This window comes from Varanus komodoensis, unplaced genomic scaffold (genome assembly GCF_004798865.1).
Source record: "Varanus komodoensis strain SLA01 unplaced genomic scaffold, ASM479886v1 scaffold7_1, whole genome shotgun sequence".
Classification (NCBI taxonomy): Eukaryota; Metazoa; Chordata; class Lepidosauria; order Squamata; family Varanidae; genus Varanus; species Varanus komodoensis.
Genome location: NW_025336479.1, coordinates 2,124,394 through 2,141,548, shown reverse-complemented (window position 1 = coordinate 2,141,548; position 17,155 = coordinate 2,124,394). Strand labels below are relative to the sequence as shown.

Below are 17,155 nucleotides of genomic sequence, written 5' to 3'. Positions count from 1 at the left end.
GATGAGGTTGTGTAAAATATCTGTAAACTACTGTGAGTACATGCATACAATAAATGTGTTGTGTAGACATTTCTATGTATAGGATTAGAGGGGGGTGTAGTAATAACACAGTTAATTTTTTTAAGGACATGCCACTAACAGAGATTGCACATTCAAAAGAACTTGGGTAATGAGGATGGCTTGAAGACACGGTTGCCCCAAGGCAGTGTGGGATTTTTCTGCATGAGGCCTTCAGCCCACCAGTTTACTGAGGATTCTTTACTGAGGATTTTTGGCCAACTCAAGATTGCCTTCTTTATGGATGTTTTTCTCCTAGGCTTTTTCTTCCTTTGCCATTCACAGATATACCAGACTTTATATATAAGCAAAATAAAATAATTTATTTAGAACATTTATATGCTGCCCGATTGTGCCACAGTACCGCTGGGCGGCGCACAAAATAAATAAAATAAAAATGCTGTAATAGTTGCAAAGCACAGGAGACCTTGGAGGAGAATGTTGTGTAAAGCACTTGCAGACCCCCATGAGTGAGGAATTGTCAGTGTGTGAAAAATGCCTTGTGTAGAAAGGCTGCATGTGTGTTTTACATGTAAAAAGTCTGTCTTTCGATGCTACACCCTAGACATATGCCTGCTGAGTTATTCAGCAGTAATATGACTCAATTCACATGTGTTAGTCTGTTTGGAAATAACTGCTCTCCTTAGTTTTGTTTTGTTTTTTGTTTTGAGCAAGAGGGATTGTGAAACTAGAAGATAAAGAAATACAGAACATATGAACATAGTGTGATGGGTGAACAGAATGAGTATGTTCAGGATCCCAAAGAAATGCCCTCTTCACCCAATTCTCTTGGGATTTAATTTGGATTCTTCAGCAAAAACTTTCAGGTTGTTCTATTTTATTCTGCTTCAGGGAAAACTTCCTATTTGTTAAAACAAAAGCTGTAATTGTCTCCATTTACAGGGCTTCTCTATATGTGGTTTAACCACTGCTACATCTGTTTTTGTTGTGGGAGGAAAAATGGGTCCTTTTACATGGGTCTTGTTCCTGGGGTCTGTATTTCTCTGCTTTTTGTGTATTCTGTTAACAAAGCACAAGGCAGTGCTGTGGTAAAGCTGCACTTGTAGTGGACAGCAATACACAAGGTTTTTGTTCTGGTTTGTCTCAATTTCAAAATTAATACCAGACTGAGTGCCAGTGTGATGTAGTGGTTAAGAGCGTGGGCCTGGGACTCAATCTGGCTTCTAGTCCCTGCTGAGCCATGGAGCCTACTGGGTGACTTTGGCCAGTCACTGACTCTCAGCCCCACCTACTTCACAGGGTTGTTGTGTTGGGGATAAGATTGAGGGCAGGAAGAGGAGAATTATGTAAGCCACTTTGAGTTATTTTTTTAAGGTGGGATATAAATCTAATAAATAACCAAATAGCCTGCAAAAAGAAGGCACAGTTCCCTGGCTGTGTTCAATGCCACCCCTCTCTTCTCTCCCCGCTCTCCACATCCCTCAGCCAGAATGTTGGCTAATGGACCTGCCCATAAAAAACACCTATTCCACTGCAATCCTTTTCCATGTCAAAGCTTCCATTCTCAGCCCCGCTTCTGTTCTCCCTTTACTATGTAAATAATAGCCTGCAGGGCAGGAGAGACTAGGCAGGCATTCAGCCTCTAGTCTTAGCAACGAAACATGGGCAACAAGTCACTTTCTCATAGCTCTACTGACTGAGTTAACAAGTTAAACCAGTTGCTTGTTCAGGGAAAGCCTACATTCCTAACATGTCAAAGTGAGTGTCCAAGGCTTCTAGTTTCAAAGCCCTATCAGAAGGTAAACTATCAAGGAGAGAGAAGAAGAGTCGTGGGCAGAGGAGTTGGGCACTCTTTTTCCCAATGCTTAAAAAATGTCCTCCTCTGCAAAGATTTGGCAGGGACCTCAGTCTGAAATGCAGCAGACAACCTTTAAGGAATATTAGGCATATTGTGCAGAAGTCTATCTTCTGTCACACACGTATTGAAAGAGCATATCACAGCCATTGCTTTCCTCTCGAGTTTTGTGCACCCTGTGAAAACTAAACATTTGTAAGTCTTATTAATTCCACTGGAAGGAATTTTAAGCATGTTTTAATTCTGATACTGTAAGCAGTGGGACTAAAACAGGTGTAACTTGGACTGCATTGTGCTCTGTGTGTTTTCAGATGGACTTGGTCAAGAAAACTGACTTATACATTCCTTAATCAAAAATATGAAACTTTATTTTTGAAATGAAAACGTACTTAAAATTCCAACATTGGACACATGTTGGCAAAATTCTGGCATCAGCTGAGCACCAAACAGATACTATTGTGAAACTGAGTGATTTTTACTGTTTGTTTGACACTGCAACCTTGGTTATTTTCAGAAATGAAATGCCACAGTTTTGCACAAGAATAATTTTCCTCACTCCTCACACCCCCTAGATCAGTTTACCAACTCTAGGCCTAAAAGAAGAAGTGATCGTTTTGAAACACAGCCTTTGGGTATGTATCTGTAAAACTATGCTCATGTTTTTCTAGGTTCCTACTGAAGAGAAAATCAAAGGAAGGGAAGAACTGCAAGACAATAAAGACAGGAGGTAAGTGAAGGCCCTTATTTATTTAAAAAACAAACAAACCTCGATGTTTGTTTCAACTCTGGATGTTCTGTAGAAGAAAGGTTTTCCAGCTTGATGTTTTTCTTTCAAGTAACTGTACCTGCAAGGGAACATTCCTTCAAATAGGTTTGCAAAATAGCATTGTAAAATGATTTAAAGCATCTTAAAATAATCTCAGTAGTGTGTTTACACAACAGTACGGGCTGGGTGTGGGCCTTTTCTACAAATGATTAAAAGACAGATATTTGGAAGTTATAGCAAAAGCATCCCATTTTCACATGGGAAATCTGCCATGCATTTCATTGGAATTCACACCCATCTAAATATGTTATGATCCCAACTTTATAGTTCAATCCCAAGTGAACTGACTAGAGTATAAAGAAATGAAATGCCCTTAAAACCTTTGGCATTCAAGACTCTAGGTTGCAATCCTTTACAGACTTATTTGCAAATAAGTCCTATGGAACATGGGAGGACACTTCTGAGTAAAAACGTATAGGATGTAGACTTGCTTGGGTTTTCAACATAATTTGCTTTCTCTGTATTTTTAATCGATTGCAACAAGAAACAAAGTGCTATGGAGAAAGCAACTCAAGAACCCACTTGCAAATTGATGAGACTTTAGATTTTGTAGTTGTCAGTTCTCATTTTAGGGAGTAATGTTTTGCTCAAATCATGATAATTTGTCAGTGTGTTTATTAGCTATTTTTAAAAATGTTGAAATATGTCACTGTGATTTTATTGATTTCAAGACCTGGACAGTCTAAAATCTGAACGTTTTTTTCCAGGAAAAACCTCATTCACTGAATTCTGTATCTCGAACATTTGCTCCTCTTTGTCCAAAAACCCTTACAAGTTGCTAAAATGCTTTCTTAAAGGTAGTTTTTCCTTTCTGAAATTAAGAGCTGATTCTTTTCTTGAGGGGCTCGTTTGATCAGTTTCTTGGCTTCCGTATTCTCCAGAGACTTACACAGTTCTCATACTGGAGCTTTTTAGGCCTGTAACAGCGGATATTGGGTTAAGGTGTGTGCTCGTTTGTTAACAGCCATTGGAACAGTTGGTATTTCTCCATGGAAGCACCCCAGGGCTCTGCGTGTGTCCGCGCGCGCTTGGGTGCGTTCACGCATGTGTGCAGGGCTCAAGCGCAAGGGTGGGGATAGGGGCATCTCAGCCGAGCTCCAAGCCCATGCAATCGCTCGTTCTGTTCTCCATTTGCGTCAAGGCCCATTGCTCAAAGAACTAGTAGAAGGGTGTCGAATTAAATGCCTTGTTTATTTAGTATAATAGCTGCCTGTTTAGAAGAGTCTACAGCAGCCCAGGAAGGGCAACATGAGCAAGCGGGCTGTGGCGGCTGCAGCTGCTTTTCCTTCCGCTCACTTCCCCGGCGCTCGCTGCTGCGCACGGGCTGCGCTTTCGGCAATGGCGAGTCAGCCAGAGCGTCTCGTCAGCAGTAAAGACCTCGGCGAGGCCTCCACGGCAGCCGCAGCTCTGTGGAGATGACGGCGCCCTCTGACGCTGGCTGTGTGTAGAACTAGCATAAGGCCCCAGGGACAGGAAGCCGTGTCTAAATGGCCCTTTTCACTTTGGTATAATAGCCGCCCCATGTCAGGCTACCCTGTCTGGCTATTGATGCAAAGCAGTCAGTCAGATGTGCGAGGAGCTAAAACAAAGGGACCTAAAGAGCCTGAGGATACCAATCAATCCTCCCCCTTTTCAGAACAGAGAAGGCCTTTCATGGAGGGGAAGATGTGTTACAAGTTTGTTCCAGCGCGGAGAAATGACGCTCGAAAGAGCCCGTGTGCATGCAAAACTGAAGGCAGTTGGCAGCATTTGAATATGCTGGCAGGCAGAGCCAGAAGGAATTGTGTGTTTGAGCTGAGAGCAGCTTGGAGTGCATCTGTGCTGTTGCTGTCTGAGAATCTGGAGGCTTGCCCTCTATTTTTAGAAGTCTGCATGGTTCCCATAGATTCCGCATCTTCATTTGTGGATAAACCAAAGGTTAAAAAGATAGCATCAGTCTCCAGTGCTTTCTCATCCAAAGGAGACCAAAGATTTTAGAGCTGGCTCTTGGTTATTTAATGCTCAACAGAACAAAGGCTGAAAAGTTCACAGGTGGAGAATTTGCATTGGAAGGAATGTTTGCATACTGGTAACATAATGTTATTGCTAATTTAATTATGGTTTCCTAATCGTTCTTTGCAGCAAGTTTCTTGTGTCTTGAATTGGTTCCTGTTATACAGCTGATTAAAATGATATATCTTTCCCTGGATTTAGGTCCCACTTTTAATCCTCTTGTGAGGAACCTAAGGCAGCTTACATATTGTCTTCATTCGTAGGGGTTAAGAGCATGGGACTGGGACTCAGACGATCTGGGTTCTAGTCCCCGCTCAGCCATGGAGCCAACTGGGTGACTTTGGGCCAGTCACAGACTCTCAGCCCAACCTACCTCACAGGGTTGTTGTGGGGATAAGATGGAGGAGGAGAATGATGTAAGCTGCCTTGAGCCCTTTGTAGGAAAAAGGCAGGATATAAATCGAAAAATAAATAAATTCATTCATTTCTTTTATATCCTGCCTTTTTCCTTTCAAGGAATTCATGGCAGCTTAATTCTCTCAATCTTAGCTTTGCAACAACGCTGTTAGGTAGGTCAGGCTGAAAGTGAGCAGTGTGTCCAAAGTTGCCCAGTGAGTTTCATGGCTGAGTGGGGACTAGAACACGGACCCCCAGCCCAACACTCTAACCCATGGGTCCTCAAACTACAGCCCATGGGCCGGATCCGGCCCGCCATGCCCATTTATCCAGTCCACCTCAGAGGTTTTGGACTCCCCGTGCCCATGCCCACCACCACTGCCTTGCCGCGCAGGCGATGGCTTGCCCTCTCGTAGATGGTTTTGGACTCACTTGGAGATCTCTGCGCGAGCAAGCTAGTGCCTTGCTGCACCCGCTGCCGCCTGTTGGGAAAATTTGGATAAATCCTGTCTGAAAAGCATTACTCCTCTGTGCCTTTGCACTGTGGGATCAAATCCTGTCTTCCTTCTCAAAACCAAGCTGTCGCTGTTTAAAATGGCATTCCCCCGCTCCTTTCTCTCACCTTTAGCTGTAAGCTACACTAGACAGGCCATTTTAGCCCAAATATACATTGTAAATAGTCATTGTTGGAATTCAGTTTACAATAATCTTTTGATAGCCCAGAGGGCTTCATGTGCCCTGATCATGCAGAATGTTTAGAGTCGAGATAAGGGTCTGAGCTTATCATGAATAGTTTCTGTTGTTGTTGTTGTTAGTGTGTGTCCGACCCATTGCAACCCCATGGACAACACTCCTCCAGGCCTTCCTGTCCTCCACCATCCCCTGGAGTCCACTTAAGCTCACACCGACTGCTTCAGTGACTCCATCCAGCCATCTCATCCTCTGCTGTCCCCTTCTTCTTTTGCCATCTATTGTTCCTAGCATTAGACTCTTCTCCAGGGAGTCCTTCCTTCTCATTAGGTGACCAAAGTATTTGAGTTTCATCCTCAGTATCTGGCCTTCTAAAGAGCAGTCAGGGTTGATCTCCTCTAGGACTGACCAGTTTGATTGCCTTGCGGTCCAAGGGACTCGCAGGAGTCTCCTCCAGCACCACAATTCAAAGGCCTCAATCCTTTTGTGCTTAGCCTTCCTTATGGTCCAGCTTTCACAGCCGTACATTGCAACTGGAAAAACCATAGCCTTGACTATGTGCACTTTTGTTGGCAGGGTGATGTCTCTGCTTTTTAGTATGCTGTCTAGATTTGCCATAGCTTTCCTCCCCAGGAGCAAGTGTCTTTTAATTTCTTGGCTGCAGTCCCCGTCTGCGGTGATCTTGGAGCCCAGGAAAATAAAATCTGTTACTACCTCCATTTCTTCCCCATCTATCTGCCAGGAAGTGAGAGGACCAGATGCCATGATCTTAGTTTTCTTAATGTTGAGTTTCAAGCCAACTTTTTTGCTCTCCTCCTTCACCCACATCAAGAGGCTCTTTAGTTCCTCTTCACTTTCTGCCATGAGAGTGGTATCATCTGCATATCTGAGGTTGTTGATATTTCTCTTAATTTAGTTTGAATTTGCATGTCTGAGCAGACCTGGAGATGGGTTCAAGTTACTCAACTAAAGTGTCAACAGGCAATTAGAAATATTTTAATCTTATTGTTACAGTGTGATTGACTGACATTTCTTTATCTGTTCTGTATGTGATGACCTCAGAATCTTATTGTAATCTCTGCATTCTGTCATCAATTGCCCTGCACCTGTGTACATATAAATGCCCTGTAATGGTATTGAAGCTTTGCAGCGAGTTTATCTCTGCGCCTTATCATGAGTGAACCGCGGGGAACTTGGGATAGACAATAAAGACACAGAGGTTCATAACGATTGATTGATCTTTCCTACGACCCCGAGTTTTATTTCCTCTTCTCAAATTGAGATTCTGGAATTCTGACACGTCTCACCGGCCCACGCCTGCAGGCACCCCCGCCTCACCGGCCCGTGGCCACCACCGCCTTTCAACTGGCCCCCTGCTGAAAAGGTTTGAGGAGCCCTGCTCTAACCACTATGTTATTAGAATGTCAAGGCAGGGGAACCTTCCAGTGTTTTGTATCGTGGTCGTGATGGGTTGGGCACAACTTCACGACTAACATAACATAGTATGTCAGACTAAGTTGGGAAGTCAACTCCCCTGGGCTCAAATCCTCCTCAGTGGCCTTGGGCCACCAGTCACTGGCATGGTTTAGATGTCACTTTCCTGTAATCTGCAGGTTTGTAGTCTGGGGTAAAGGGATTTCCTGGACATCTTGGGGAAATGGTGGTTTAGCAGGCCAGGAAAGCAGTGGAGCACTCAGGTTCACAGCTTCACAGTGAACCAGTAAGTTATGTCTGAATTAGACTGCTGTCTGTCTGCCAAATCTACCTTGCAGGGTTGTTGGGAGGATAGAACAGTGGTGGGGAGAGCCATGTAAAATACAGTACACAGCTCTGAAGTCCTTGAAGGAGGAGCCAAATAAGTACACAACAAGACAACATTTTCTATCAAAAATGCCAGAAGTGACAATCCTACAATTACTATATGACTGTTAGGATTGGTTGCAGGTGCAGGTTATATGAAAATATGATGATAAAGATCAGCTTATGTAGCAGTCTGTTCAGTTTTATTTATTTATTCTGTGCCTGTGGTATGTGTGACTGGATACAGGCCAATTTCTGTGGAAGGCTTGCTGCCAAATTCATCTTAACCTGTGAACCTGGTGGCAAGCCATTTTCCTTGTGTGAGGAGGAAGAAATAAACCTTTCGACATCTATATTTCCTAATGTAGTTCCTCTGACACTGTTACTGTAGCAAGAAGGATCCCCCACCCTAAAGAAACCACCATTAGATCAGTATAATTTGAGCTAGTATGCAACATTCATAAACCAAAAGGCCAGGCACAGGAGGTTGGGGAAAGAAAATAAATAGGCACAGCAGAGAAAGCTTTTGTTTGTGCGTCTATTAATATTTATAGTCTAGCTTATCTGCAACCCTCCCCCACCCCTCAAGCTGGCATATAGCATATTGTTATCCTTAACAATAAAACCTTTAAAAGAATAAAACCAGGAACATTAAGGGCACCGCCTCTCGACCATGCCCTCAATGCTTGTAAGCCCTTGAACTCAGAAGCTTATGAGCATCTGTTGCAGAAGGGGTGAAGTGGGTGGTGAAGACTTGCACCTCCTGCTCCACTTTTCAACTACCATCTAGCAAGGGCATTTCAGAGCAGGAGGGAAGGAGGCTGGAGCCCCAGGCATGGCTTTCTCCTGGCCTTTGCAGCCGCCGCCTCCTCCTGCCCCCTTACGCCCTCTGTGAGGTCATTTTCCTGCCCTTGGAGAGGAGGCTGGCCTAGTTCTTTCTGCATGGGCTACAAGGAGGAGACTGGAACTCCGTCTCCACAATCAGACCTGGGAACCCAAAGGTTCAACTCTCTAAAAGCAGTAAAAGCATTTAAACACATTTGTCAGCAAACCCACAGCATTGTCTGTCTAAATAGCTGTCAAAAGTAATGTTAGATGCTTCCACACACCCAGAAAGACAAAAGAGCCTTTAGCAAAGCAATCACACAATGCTTTTAATTAGATTGACCTAGTTGTATTTTGGCTGTTGGCTGCTGTACGTGTCTTTGACTTGAAGAAACATCCAAATTAGAACTATATTTCTGTAATTTTAATGTAATGCCCCCTTAAATTTGCTAATATTGCACTAGGCATGCATAAAGGTAGCTTGTCACAGTTCATGAATGACTAATTTTCTTTTTAGGATTTGTGGTTGGGTGACAGCAAGTAACTTCAGCAACACCAGTGGAAAACATGTTGGCGTTTAGTCAGAGTTGCTACAGCAAACCAAGGAAAATAGACGTTGAAAAAGCAAATGATTGAAAGTCACCCTTTCAGAGGGTGCAGAATTCAATGTTATTTATTTTTATTATTTTTTAAAAGAATGTTCAGCTCTGCTTTCCCAGAAAATATTAGGTGGCAAACAGAATACCCAGAAGGCATATAATGTAGCTCTACAGCTAATGGTATCTGTGCTACAAATTTAAACCAAATTGAAACCAGTTTAACTATTATCAAATTCTCTGAGCAGCCTTGGGCATTGTGGCTTTGTGAGATAATGACTAATTAAGTACAGAATACTTTATAAGAATTATTTATTCCCTTTGCTTAATAACCAGTCACATTGAGGAACTCTGGATAGCCGCAAATAAGCCAGGAAATGTTTCCGGTCTGAACTGAATACTAAATTCATTTCAGTTTTTTCCTTTCCTTCCCCCTCTATTTTACATTTTTAAAAAGCCATTGATATTTCTGACTTCGATAGTAACTCTTAGAATGGCAGATGATACTGGCAGTGGGCAATAGGGTACCATCTGGTCAAAGGGACATTTTTATTCATGTATCTCTTCCTTTCCCAGAGCCTCAAACATGCATAGTTGGGATTGTATTTTTTTTCAGTTCCAGAAAATTGCACACTTCTGCTCATAATTTTGTTGGCCCAGTTTTTGCAGGTGCAAAAGATCTGATATGCACTTATGTCTTTCTGGTATATGTAGTCCTGCCTGGACAATGTCCTGGTCTGTTTCAGCTGTCAGAGAGAGCTGCAAAATGCAGTAGATAACAGATTGAGACGGCAGATAGGCTAATTTATGCCAGATGCCCAGCAGTCAATTGAAACTTACCAGTAAAGGGGAAATGTGGGTGGTGACAAGAACTGCCTCCTAGCAGTGTAATCATGTAATCCTCTAGACATCAGGTGTTACTGTGGTTCCCTGATACTGCTTTTTTAAAAATCTCAAAAAAACTGAGAAGGCAGCTAAATAGGATGACTTGAATGGGCCACGACTGAGATTGAGTGGGAGCACCTGTAAGTCTCGCTGGTGCTGCCCCCACTTGCCCCATCCTGTTCTACTACATCTAAGGGATTTTTTTGTTTAAAAACTCTCTGAAAAATATGCATATGTTTGTCCCCAGGAAATAGATGCAGATTTCATCTATTCAGGCTGGGAAGTGTCTGAAGGGGAAATACCATGAGAATCTGCCCTCCATTTACTTCCCAGCCATATATTTTCCCTCCAGTTGCTTCCCAGCTGTAACATCTGCATATGGGACTCAGACTGATGCCCCCATCCACTGAGGACCTGCCCGCTCTGTCCCATTCAAGCACCACCTTATGAGTTTTTGAGGATTATCAGGGAACTGCAGTAGCTGTAGGAGTAAGTGTTCAAAGAGAAGCAGTAATATCTCCCCTTTATGGAGTAGCTAGAGACATGGGCAGGTGTAAAAAATATGGAGGACACAAAGAACTGTCGGTTTATTCTTGAAATCCAGAGAATTAATTTGTCAAGCAGAACTTGTCACTTCCCCCTAACAGGTACACCTGCTGTCTTTTCCCCCTGTACTAGTGATTTTTAACAGAAAGTGAGCCAACTGTGTGCAAATGACGCTGTATCTAGCCTTGCCTTATCAAATTCCATCATATTACTAACATCACTTTACTTCCTTTCTCACTTGAAACTTACAAGGGCATTAACCAAGTAAAGCTATATATTGGGCAGCTCTGACCAAACACTTGCACATCTGCAAAGATCAGCCAAAATTGTTTAACAAATACAAAGACATTTGGGCAGATTTCTAGGGCTAAACAAAAACAAGAGAGCCAGTGTGATGTAGTGGTTAAGAGCATGGGACTGGGACTCAGACGACCTGGGTTCTAGTCCCCGCTCAGCCATGGAGCCAACTGGGTGGCTTTGGGCCAGTCACAGACTCTCAGCCCAAACTACCTCACAGGGTTGTTGTTGTGGGGATAAGATGGAGGAGGAGATGTAAGCTGCCTTGAGCTCTTTGTAGGAAAAAGGCAGGATATAAATTGAAATAAATAAACAAACAAATAAATAAACAAAATGAAAAAGTGGTGAACCAGTGAGCATTCCTCCAAAGTGCTTCTTCAGCATCTGTGGCTACTGCCAGCAGTTCGGGCAAAATTGTGAAAAGCTGGAAGGAATCTTGCCAAGCAGCTTGTCCACCCAAGGAGAGCCAGTGTGGAATGGAGGTTATAGCGTTGCATGGGAGACCAACTGACGCCACACTGGCAGAAAGCAGAAATGACCCAGAAGTGGCTCCTGATGAAAGTGGAAGAGGAACATTCAAAAACAGGACTGCGGCTGAATATTAAGAAAACAAAAATCATGGCTGCAGACAGATTACAGAACTTTACTGTTAACAGTGAAGAAATTGAAATACCTTGACTCAATCATCAATTCAAAGGGAGGCTTCAGCCAAGAAATTTGAAAAAGAACTGGGACTTGGAAAGGCAGTAATGAAAGAAGTAGAAAAGATAATCAAGGGTAAGCACATTTTGCTGGAGGTCATTTCCGGCCATTGTATGGGTCTGAAAACTGGACAATGAAGAAAGCTAACTGGAAGAAAATTGATGCGTTTAAAACATGGTGCTGGAGGAGAGCTTGGTGAGTACTCTGGACTGACAGAAGGGCTAACAGCTGGACCTTAGATCAAATCCAGCCAGAGCATTTCCTAGAAGCAAAAATGAAAAACTGAGGCTGTCATATTTTGGACACATCATGAGAAGACAAGACTCACTGGAGAAGACAATCATGCTAGGGAAAGTCAAAGGCAGAAGTAGAAAAGGAAAACCGAATCTGAGATGGAATGATTGCAAAGCAGAATCCACAGCCTTGAGTTTGCAAGAGTTCAGCAAGACCGTCAAGGACAAGACATTTTTCATTCATAGGATTGCCTTAAGTCAAAGATGATATGACTGCACATAACAATGACAACAACTGGGGACCTGGGAGATCCAGGTCCTGGTCCCTGCTTGACTGTGAAGCTAATTGAGAGCCAGTGTGGCGTCGTGGTTAAGAGCCTGGGACTGGGACTCAGAGGATCTGGGTTCTAGTCCCTGCTCAGCCATGGAGCCAACTGGGCGACTTTGGGCCAGTCACAGACTCTCAGCCCAACCTACCTCACAGGGTTGTTGTTGTGGGGATAAGATGGAGGAGGAGATGTAAGCTGCCTTGAACCCTTTGTAGGAAAAAGGCAGGATATAAATCGAAAAATGAATAAATAAATAAATAAATAAATAATTGGTTGGCTTTGAGCCAGACACTGCCTCTCAGCCTAATCTACCTCACAGGCAGATATTGTGAGGCTAAAATGGAAGAGTGTAAGCCAAGTTGGTTTTCTCACAAGAGGAAAAAGGTTAGATGTAAACTCAATGCAGTAACAGCAGCAATGCATCATGGCTTGAACAACCCTTGCAACAATCCATGGGTTGTCAGGGTAGTTTGTTGTCCAAAAATAAGCCACCCTGTGGGAAGCTAATTACCCACAGTGATTTGTTGTGTTGTGTGAACCCATCTCTAAGGACGATTTGAGATTTGGCTTTCATTGTATCATTGTGGTGCCTCATTCACTGAATTTGTATACATGTGTTTGCATGTGTGGGGTCAAATAAAGTTATTGTCCACTTGTAACCACAATAGATTCTTTACACAGAAGAAGGAAGCAATACACTTGCTACCATAACACTAGAGGAAATGGAACTTAGAGACCACAAAGTTGCTTACATCTCAAAAAGCAGGGCTATATGTGCATTAGGAGGGCCTGATAAGGTTTTAGCATGGATCTACAGCACAGATTCCCAGAGGCTTTTGCACACTGAGGCTTTTGAGCCAATGTGCAGCTACAGAAGGGGAAAAAGAGTGTGTATGATGCTTTTTCCAGTGTGCTACAAATCAAAATGCATTGTGCTGCAGTTCTGTCTTGTTTGGAGTTGACATTCACTGGAGGTCATCAGGATGAGGAAGGCTGCTTTCCTGCCTTTGCTGGTAAATGGCCAATACCTGTCTGTTTTCAGGTTCCTCTCCACCTGCACCTCTGGGTGGTGCTTCAAGCCCAGGATGGCTGTGGCTTGGGAGAAAAGTTGCCTGAGGACCCCAGCTGTGCCAAACTAAGGACTGGGTACAGCTGGGGTCCTGAGCCACTCCTCGCCCCCTTTCCCACCTCTGCTTTCCTGCCAGTATCCCCAGCAGACACCGCAGGATTGCTGGGAAGAATGGAGATGATAGCTGCCCAGTGTGGGCATGTTCAGCAGCTGCCACCCACTGTCCTGCTCATGCCAGGAGAATGACTTGCTCATTGGTATTAGCAGAAGCATGGGATGGGGAATCCAGAGTGGGGGAGCACACGCTGCCTCAGGATGGGCATTGGAACCCAGCATGAGGCAGCCCACCCCACTGCTTGGTCACGACACTCCTCAGCTGAGCAGTGAGGAAGCACCCCTTTGCTAGGCAGGCTGCTCACTGAGTGGAGGGGAGGTGAAATTCTTTCATTTCATGAGCAAATTGCATCATGACAGAGGTAGATTGGAAAATAACAACTGACATTTAAAACACCCTCCTGTAAGTCGTTGTGAATACTCTGAGCCTTATCCACCACCAGAGAAGACAAGAAGCTCAGAGGAGTCAGCAGCTGTTTGACCTGGTTGGATGAAGGAAGGTTGTTCTCCGGAAATGGCCATCACTCAAGCATGAACGTTGAAGCAGGCATCATTTACTGAACTTCTGGGGAAATAGCCTTACCTGTGTAGCACAGGTGAGGGGGGAAGTTAAGGAAGGTGCACAGTTTGCGATAGCACAAAGGAGAGTAGAAGGGGATATCTAATGAATGACTGTTTCTGTGAAGCTTTGCCAATTCATTTCAGTGTGTTTGATTGCCATGTTTGGGATTTTGTCACGTACTTTCTCAAGCCTGCAGCTTGTAAGCACACAACATGCAGTACTAATATGCAGTTCTAACTTGAACATTCATTCAATTTATTTGGAGAAAATTTGCAACCTTAGATTATCTCTCAAAACAGCAGAATGTGAAGACAGAGAAGCCAAATGAAAGGATTGATGATTCCTTTGAGATTAGCAAAAGTTTTTAGAGGATTCCACATATTCTACAGAGGTGACAGCTCATTACTGCAAAAAGAGAGCCATTTCCGGTTGCTGTTACAGTGCTCAAAATGTGATAAAGTAATGTGGTTTCCTCTTGAACATGTGAGAGCTGATGGGAACTGACTTTAGGCTTCGGTATATATACACTCCAGTTGGCTGGTTGTCTTCTGCTTGGCCCAGCCTTTCCCCAGTTCATTGTAGCATGGAGACAGACAGTAAGACTCCAGTGGGGTAGATCCAAGGGGAAGACAACAGAACAGTAAGTAGCATTTCTACTGTAGGATGTTGTTTAATTGTACCTAATAACTAACATGTTGCCTTTTCCTCCCCTCTCTGTCAACTTACTAAGATATTTAGAATAGAATAGTAGAGTTGGAAGGGGCCATGAAGGCCATCGGGTCCAACCCGGGGCTGTTGCAGGACACCAAGTTACACCATCCCACTCAGATGACTGTCCAGTTTCTTGTTGAATGTCTCTAGTTTGGGAGAGCCCACCACCTCTATCGGCAGCTAGTTCCACTGTTGTATTGCTTGGACAGTGAGGAAGCTTTTCCTGATGTCCAGCCTGAATCTGGGTTGTCACAGCTTGAACTGATTATTCTGTGTCCTACACTCTGGCCTCAACAAGAAGAGATCTTGACTTTCCTCTTTCTGACAGCCTTTGAGATACTTATAGAGGGATATCATGTTCCCCCTCAGTCTTCTCTTCTCAAGACTGAACATGCCCATTTTGCTCAGTTTCTCCTCATAGCACAGCATTTCCAAACCCTGGATCATTTTTGTTGCCCTCCATTGGACCCTTTCTAATTTACCTGCATCTTTCTTAAATCTTGGTGCCCAGAATTGAACACAGTATTCCAGGTGAGGTCTGACTAGTGAGGAGTATAGAGGAATTACTACTTCTCATGATTTGGAAGTAATACTTCTGTTAATGTATCCCAAAATAGCACTTGCCCTTTTGGCAGCTGCATCACATTGTTGGCTCATGTTTAGCCTGTTGTCCACAATAACTCCAAGGTCTTTTTCAGTTTAGTCACATATTCCCCATCTTGTATTGATCCACTTGGTTTCTTTTTCCTAGGTGGAGGACTTGGCACTTGTCCATGTTGAATCTCATTTTCTTGCTTTCACCCCAGTGGTCAAGTTTATCAAGCATGCCCTGGATCTTCAGTCTGTCTTCTAGGGTGTTTGCTATTCCACCCAGTTTTGTATCATCTGCAAATTTGATAATCTTTCCCTGTACTTCCAAATCATTAATAAAGATGTTTAAGAGCACTGGGCCAGGACTGAACCCTATGGCACCCGACTAGTTACCTCCATCCAATTTGAGAAGGTACCACTGATGAGCACTCTTTGTGTGAGATTTAGCAGCCAATTTTGGATCCACCTAATAGGTTTTCCATCTAGTCCAGTTTTTGTTAATTTGCTTATCAGAATGTCGTGTGGCACCATGTTGAAAGCTTTGCTAAAGTCTAGGTAGATTATGTCAACAGTGTTCCCTTTGCCCATTTGGGAGGTTACCCAGTCAAAAAATGAGATTGAATTAGTCTGACAGGATTTATTTATTTTTGATAAATCCATGCTGGCTTCTGTTAATCACTGCATTTTCTTCAAGATGTTTGCAGATGGATTTTTTAAATAATTTGCTCCAGAATTTTTCCAGGGATTGATGTCAGACTAACTGGTCTATAGTTCCCAGGTTCAACGTTTTTCCCCTTTTTGAAGATAGGGCCAACATTAGCCCTTCTCCAGTCATCTGGCACTTCTCCTGTTTTCCAAGACTTATCGAAGATAATAGTCAGCGGTTCTAATAGTTCCTCTGCTAGCTCTTTTATGACTCTGGGATGGAGTTCATCGGGCCCTGGAGATTTGAAAGTGTTTATTCCATCTAGGTATTCCTTGACCATTTGTCTGTCAATCTTGGGCTGCCATCTCTTACTTCCAGCTTGTACTTCCTCTTGATTGCAGATTTCCTTGTGGGAGAAGACTGAGGCAAAGTAGGAATTGAGTGCCTCTGCCTTTTCCTTGTTGTCTGTTATCACTCTGCCATTCACTTTAAGTAGCTGGACACACTTCTCTTTCTCATGTCTTTTGTTCTGGATGTATTTGAAGAAGGCTTTCTTGTTGTGCTTGGCATCCCTTGGTATTCTCAGTTCATTTCCTGCCTTAGCCTTTCTGATGCTATTCCTGCAATTCCTTGCTATTTGTTTATATTCTTCCATTGTGGCCTGGCCCTACTTCCACTTCCTGTACATGTTCTTTTTTTCTTTCAGACTGTCATTTAACTTTTTGTGGAGTCACGTGGGCTTCCTCTGCTGTCTTCTGCACTTTTTTCTTGATGGAATTGTTCATAGTTGTGCTTGAAGAATCTTCTTTTTCAAGCTTTCCCACCTTTCTTGGATGCCTTTTCCCTTAAGGGTATGTTGCCATGGCACTTCACTTATAATTTTTCTGAGTTTGTTAAAGTTGGCTTTCTTAAGGTCCAGGTTGCTTGTTTTTCTTCAGTTACCCTTTGTCTGCTTTATGATTGAGAATTAAACTATTGTGTGGTCACTTTCCCCCAGAGTTCCTGTGGTTGTTATTTTGTCCACCAGGCCATCCCTGTTAGTTAGTATTAAATCAAGGATAGCTGATCCTCTCATACCTTCCTGTACTTTCTGCTGGAGAAAGTTGTCGGCAACACATGTCAGGAATCTCTTGGAAGGGCCACGCTTGGCAGAATTTGTCTCCCAGCAAATATCAGGGAAAGTGAAGTCCCCCATGATGACTACATCATTCTTGGAAATGCTGACAAGTTGCTTTTCGAAGGTTGCATCCTTGTCCTCTTTTTGACTGGGTGGATGGTAATATATGCCAATAACTATGTTTTTATTATTTTTTTGCTCCCTTTAAATTTAGCCAGATGCTTTCAGTGGGGCTACTAAGTCCCTTTTCTTGATTTTCTGTGCAGATATATGTGTCTCTTACAGATAGTGCAACTCCACCTCCCTTTTTGTCCTTTCTATTTTTCTTGAACAAGTGGTATCCATCAGTTGTAGA

General features: G+C 43.3%; 1 protein-coding gene across 3 annotated transcripts in view; it reads left to right on the top strand.

The window, feature by feature from the left end:
• The first annotated feature begins 2,485 nt into the window (after positions 1–2,485).
• The window catches only part of UNC13D (unc-13 homolog D), a 71,817-nt gene continuing 57,147 nt past the window's right edge, over positions 2,486–17,155 (top strand). For 2 of the 3 annotated variants that reach the window (XM_044453807.1, XM_044453809.1), the window contains exon 1: positions 14,274–14,375. The gene's annotated coding sequence lies outside the window, so the exon portion shown is untranslated. Of the gene's footprint in view, positions 2,506–14,273; positions 14,376–17,155 lie in introns of those variants that run through there. The other variant, XM_044453808.1, reaches the window with a different exon arrangement.